This window comes from Elaeis guineensis, chromosome 13, assembly GCF_000442705.2.
Source record: "Elaeis guineensis isolate ETL-2024a chromosome 13, EG11, whole genome shotgun sequence".
In the NCBI taxonomy this organism is placed as follows: Eukaryota; Viridiplantae; Streptophyta; class Magnoliopsida; order Arecales; family Arecaceae; genus Elaeis; species Elaeis guineensis.
The window spans coordinates 71,205,425-71,212,394 of NC_026005.2; the positions used below are offsets into that span (position 1 = coordinate 71,205,425).

The window sequence follows — 6,970 nt, forward strand, 5'->3', positions numbered from 1 at the left end:
CCCAGACGGACTTCTCTAGCAATCGGACTCCTGTCGGACTTCTCTAACGGAAAGTTCTCCAACAGAAAGTCTCCGTCCGAGCTTCTACAGCAGATGACTTTCGCCTGCAGCATTAGCGCCCAAGACACCCAACAACAGTGGATTCGTCCGCAACCTCGGAGACATCCGAGCCTCTCTTAGATTACTAAGACAGAGAGCCAGTCTGCTCCATCAGACGTTCCAACCGAGCTTCAGCCGTCCGGACCGAACTCTCCGGCAAGTCGCGACAACGGACATCACTCCACTCTTTGTAACAGATTCCACGTGGCCCCACCACTCTCTGGCAAGTCGCGACAACGGACACCACTTCACTCTCCACAACAAACTCTACGTGGCCCTGAACGACCCCCTGACGCCACTACTCTCCGTAACAAACTCCGCATGACCCCGAACGGCTCACTACCAAGCAGTTACAGACATCGCTGTCAATCAGTTACTCTCTCCGTCTATAAAAAGGGAGCCCCAGATACGTTCTTCTCTAAGCTCTAAACTCTATCCCGAAACTCTGCTAAAATTTCATTCGAGTGCTCCATTTCTGTTGAGACAGAGTACTGACTTGAGCGTCGGAGGGTCTTGCCGGAGCACCCCTAACTCCGGTTTAGACTTCCCTTGCAGGTCCCGGTGGCGGACGCGATCTCCTCGACTCCAGCTTCTCCGACGTCGGTGAAATTCTGCACCAACATGTGGTAATAGATTAGCGTTAGATGAAGAGCCCAACAACCCCATGCTAAAGAAAGAGTATGCTGTATCGCTCCTTTGTCTCCCACCAACCATCAACAAGATGGAGTCGGGGTGGAACCACCCAATCTTCCACCTTGCATAGGTTGGCGAAGCCAGAGGAACCACCAATGGTGGCAAAACCGCAATGGTATGATGATCTGATTCACCAAGTCTAAGTATTGACGACCGTCGTCCAGTAGCTGCAGTAGGCTATGGAGCAGCAATAGCCCCCTAGCCAACTCCTTAGGCGTTGCTGTCTCGGTACAGTCATCAGGACTAGTCATTGGTCCTGAAGAATTCCCCTCAAGGATCTCATCGATTGGTCTCTCTCGACTAGCGACCACTCTCCCACCATGGGTTTGCCCACGATCGACAACACTGATGGTCTCCTGCTTCTTTCGGTGGAAACTTGATGCTGGGCCATTCTTCCCATCGGGAATGTCAGCATCGAGAATAGGATCTTGAGCAGAAGGTCTACGAGATCGAGTGCTGACTTGCCGAAGTCTAGATGGACGGCAGAGGGAATGATGATGCATTCACTTTTAGTTCCCGACTACCCTTCACTTGCTTCATTATCAAAGAGCCGCTTCCCAGTCGGTTCAAGATGTCGGTGATGGAGTCATATGATGACTCCATCAACTCCCATCTCGAGAATTATAAGATCCACATGATGTTTCAGAGTATTTCAGATGTCCTCCTCTGCATCATCTTCTTTGTGATTTTAAAGAAGATGGCGCAAACTTGGTTCTCTAGATTTCTGTTGGAATTTTTTTTTTCTTCGAGCAACTCGAACGTCAGTTCATTAACAATCTTTTCATATCAATCTCAAGCTCGATCGGACCAGCTAGCAATCTTTTCATATCAATCTCAAACGTGCCCTCTTATTTTTGAGAGAATCTTTCCTCTCTCTCTTCCTCTCTTGACCTTTTGGTCCGTCTCGAACCCAGCGGTATCAGCTCCTTGTCCGTGTGTCTCTCTCGTGGACGTTGCCTAAGACCACAAGTACAACATTTTTCTCAGTTAAGTGATCCATCACCAAAAATATTTGATGGTTTGAAGGTTAGGCAATGGAGATGTCTAGAAATGAGAGCTAGATTTTGGTGAGAGAAAGTAACAAAGGAGAAGGAAAAAAAGAATTTTGTTGGTCTAACAATGGAGAAAGGAACAAAGGAGAAGGAAAGTACAATGGAGGCGTAGAACCACAAGCAGACCATGAAGGAAAGTGAATCATAGGCTAGGTCGGCTTGGGAAAGAATAAGGCACGAAGGAACTTGGCCCGAAGCCCTAGCCAAGACTAGGCTTAAAAACTGAGAACGAAATCAGGCTTGAAGCCAACCGAGAACCAAGTCTAAACCTAGTCCGAGGCTCAACCCATCCTATATCGAACCCCTTGAGATCCTTTCAACTTTTTAAGGGTTTCTGCTTCAACACCTCCCTCTCCTCATTTCCCTGCTCTTCTTTCCTCAGCAAGATCTCTGCCTTCGTCAGCACCCAGGCTGTTCCAGCCATTGGCTCCCTCCAAGCCCGATCAGGCTTTGGGCCGGAATTTGAAAGCATTTTTTAAACATATATTGATTGGCCTGACCCCAACTTTAGCCCAGGCTCAAGCTGGAACCGAATTGGGCTGCTCACCGGGGGCACCCTCGCTTTCTTGTTCTCTCGATTTCGGTGTCGCCACCCCATCTCTAAATCTAATCATAAGCCTAAAACCTTTTTCAAGATTCCGATCGATCCGATTCCATATATCTCAACCTCGATTGTACCACCACCACTCTGGATCGATCCCATATATCTCTTTTTCAAGATTCCGATCGATCCGATTCCATATATCTCAACCTCGATTGTACCACCACCACTCTGGATCGATCCCATATATCTCAACCTCGATTGTACTACCACCACTCTCCACCGCATCCGATTCTATGTATCTCAACCTCAATGGCACCACCACCACTCTCCACCGCAGCCGCATGCCTATTGAACCGAGGAAGGGGTAGGGCTGCAAGGAGTGACATCACTGCCGATTTCCTTCTCTCTTCTCCTCACCTCCCCTCTCCTCCATCATCGAGAAATATTGAAACCATATCTATTATATATTTTTCAATTTTACCTACGCATGGTTCAACAAAAATTATAAATATCTCAAAATATAGGTAAAATATCTGCTTGGACCAATTCTGTCCATTATTTTTTAACCATGGGTTAAATGTTTATTTTCTATCCAAAAGGGCAAGCAGCATATGCAAATCCTGAAGTGAATGCTCATAAGACATGTTGAAACTGCATTGAACACGAAGATCCACGATTCAAGACCAAGTGTAGTCAGGACTATGAAGTATGTCTTCTGGGAAACACAGTGGATATGCCACCATTTATGTTTCAATTTCTTGGGGCTTCTGCCAATATGAGAGGGTGCCTACCAAATTCTAGTCCCATTGGATTCTTCTGTTATTTACAAATTGAGTCTTCATGAAAATTTGGTTTATCTTCATGAGATTGGTCATGGGAGATGAGAGACTATGATCAAGCCTGTCAAGAATCCCTGGAATGTTTTAATCCCTGCATGGTCTTGGGCTGTGGAAAGAACGAGCTTGAGGATCTTCTTTAGGAAATTAAGCCAACAATTGGCCTCAGGCACGGAGCTCTTTGCTCCCGTTTCTCTCGAAGCCGACTCACTCATAGTTGATGGTAGAAGCTTCTGCGTGGATGTATGGAATGGTCCAACAAGCTGCCAACCAGCGCGGCCATTGGGAAGGTAATTCGAGATTGGAACGGAAGAAGATTGGAGCAGCTGCTTTTTTTTCAAACTACGGCAAGGCTGGATTTCAGTTCACACAAAGAGTGCTATAGATCGGCATACCCAGCCGCTCAATGTATAGTTATCTATGATGGTGCATGAAAATAAAAAGTGAAACAGGTCGCCGATTCATCCAATTCAATCATCTAACATATTCCACCCTGAAAAGCCGTGATCCTCCCTCCATTGTTGCTACAATGACACAATGTTCAAGAATATCATCCCACCAGTTTATAACATGTGACCTGATTAAAATAATAAAGTATAAATAATCCAATCAAAAAAGGTGGAAAAGAAACAAATATCAGTGAGACAATCTGCAATCAACAAAATAACCAAGTAGTAATAATTTCCAACCCAATATAAGGCATTAAATTTGGCTAATAACAGCAATATGATGAATAACATAATTAGAAAGAATTAGTATCCCAGCTATCTATAGCTGATGCTGGTTTGATAAAAGGAAAACTGCCAATGGTGGTGGCAGTGGAAAAGATAATGACTGCTTCCAAGGATGCTCCCCAAGTCACATAGGCTTCAATGTCAAAAAGACAAGGTTGTTCGGTTGAGTAGCACAAAATTTGCCCAGAATATTGGAAAAATCAACTTGGATATAAGAAATGTTAGAACCAAGCATATCAGTTTGCTGAGTTTGGAATGATAATCTTCCTCCACAAAATACATGTTTACTGAACATATTGCTGACTAGAAGTGGTGAGGGAGAAAAGTGTCATCAGTTTGTTATCACTGCATTTGTAAGAACAACCCCGACAAAGCAATTCCAACAAATGAGAAATTTAAAGGTCCATCCCAGTTATTGAGTTTATCTTCCATCTATAAGATGGTGTTTGGTTTTTCTATTACAGCACATCAGCAATAATATGAACTTGCTAATACGAAACTTGGATACACTAACCGGTGTTCCCTCAATATTTTCTTTATATTTTGCCATGTTCACGTCAGGTTTCTGCTGCTATTAAAGTTGCCCCTCTGGCCCTCTCTTATGTCTGTAAGCCAGATTGCATATTATATCTTATCTGCTGCACGATCTCCACATCAACAGAGAATTCCTCAACTCTTCCTGCTAGCATAGGAAGTGTCCAGTGTCAAGAAACTTCACCTTCATTGCATAATCCAAGCCCTTGAGCAGCCTCCTATGAGCATTAATTCATCTATCTCTGTGATTAAGCTATCAGCTTTGGCTACTCATTCAATATAGATTGTATGAAAATTTCCAATCACCTCAATCATGACATTAATTAATTGGTGTAAAGCATAAACATGGATTGGTTCTCCCACAAATGATTGGCTGGGATTAATGTGCTGAGTTGATGAATCTAAAAAAGGCTCTCATCACATATTGATTTCATGAGGCACCAGGAGATAGCTGCCGCTGGTTCTATGGTTGGAACTTGAAAGCCACTAGGAGACTGGTGGCTGAGTGCAACTTTTGTAGAGACCATACACGGGAAGATCCAATCAGGAGCACCTTATACTCTACCAATTTTCTGCATCATCATTAATTAAAAGCAAATACGAAAGTAGAACTCAACTCAACTAGGCCCTAAGCTCAAACTAATCGGGTCCGCTACATGAATCGCTTCCTCTATTCTGCTCGGTTTAGAAATATGAAAAGCAGAACTGCTCCGCAATTTAATTGGAAATTAGTTTTAAATAAAAACTTAATAGACCTGTACCAGCTTTGAAACTCTCAAATGAGAAAAATGATCCACTAGTTACAGCAAGTGAACTGGAATCAATGCCCAAAGAGTTCACTTGAAAAGAGAAGGGGAAAAAGTAAACTAGTTGTCTAACTAGGACAGAGATAAACTCAGTACATGCACTGGAATAGATCCATTACCAAGACAAATAACACTAGTAAAGAATCAAATTTTCTTACCTTAAAAGGCCACTGGCAGAATTATAAAGATCCATGAGAAAAAGCTGGCCATGAATTCATTTCTTTAAAGAATTCATCTGGATATCATCATCCAATTCGAAAAAGTGCCAGCTTGTATCATGAAAAGCCTTAAAAAACCCATCTTCTTCCTCCTCTTTCACCTCCCCCGACGCCTCCACCTCCCCTTCTCCTCCATCTCCACTTCCCTCACGTACCTCCTCACCCCAAGAATGTGTTTTGACGCCGCCTCCAACGCCACGCTCCCATTACTCCAGGCCACCTCCTCCATGTACTTGTCATACGCAGCGAAGCTGTTCCCCAGAACCACCATCCGATTCAACATCGACGGCCTCCAATTGGCCTCCAGCAGGGCATCATACAGGGCCGCCTCGCAGTGCGGCATGTAGAACAGCGTCGGCACCGTCGCCTCCCTTCGCCCCTGCTCGTCCATAGGGACCACTGTGCAACCCAGCGCCCTCACCACCGCGCACTCGGTGGCCGACAGGACCGGGTCGAACACGTCGACGGACGCCACGGCCGGGCCGAGCTCCCGCCGGAGGAGGACAGCAAGAGCGAACTGGAGGCGCGGAGGGTCGTAGGACTCGATGCTCCCGATGCCGTAGACCACCATCTGAAACTCCCTTCCCGAGCCCAAAACCCTAGCGAGGCCGTTCCGGATCTTGGCGTCCCGCAACCGGGAGAGAAATCGTTGGTAGAATCGGGAGCCCTCAAGTCGTCGGACGGCGGATTGCATCCTTTGGAGGAGCTTGGATTTCCTCGCGGGTTCGATGACGGAATAGATCGGAGTCCATGGCGATGAAGCCGTTGGGGTTAGGGCTAAGGTTTTGATTCGGGGGCGAGTAGGGTCGGGGTGGGGGTCCCTCTGCCACTGTTTGCCGCGGCGGCGACGGGAGACGACGGTCCAGTCGCCGGCAGGATTAGGAATTGGTCCTTTGGTGGCCGGGGCGGCGTCCATGGAAGACGAAGGAAAGAAAAGGGAGATGAAGAGGAGAAAAGCGCGGGAGAGAGAGAGAGGGTGCGGGAGGAGAAAATATTCGTTGCAACGGTGAGTTGTAACAGATCAATAAAAAAAATAAAAATAAGTGAAATACATAAAGATAATATGAGATATTACCCATAAAAATTGATATAATATACGAAAAAATATCTGTTGCAACGGTGATACCACATTATTATTGTAACGAGCCAATCAAAAATTAAAAATAAATAAAATATAAAAAAATAATATAAAATATTATTTATAAAAATTGATAAAATATTTTTTATATTTTATTTATTTTTAAGTTTTAATTGGTTCGTTAGAGTGATGTAGTATTACCGTTACAATAAATATTTTCTCAAGAGAGAGAGCACGGAGAGGAAGAGAGGACGGTGGGGGTTTGGGAAACTATCGGGAGAATGAAAAAATATTTGTTGCAAGGATGATACCAAATCAAAATTATAATAAATTAATAAAAATTTTTATCTTTTATCAATTTCGTGTATTTCATTGA

The 6,970-nt window shown here is 44.6% G+C and overlaps 1 pseudogene; it reads right to left on the reverse strand.

Moving 5' to 3' along the window:
* Positions 1-3,525: 3,525 nt before the first annotated feature.
* Positions 3,526-6,521, reverse strand: LOC105056028 (protein SENSITIVITY TO RED LIGHT REDUCED 1-like; annotated as a pseudogene).
* Positions 6,522-6,970: the final 449 nt, after the last annotated feature.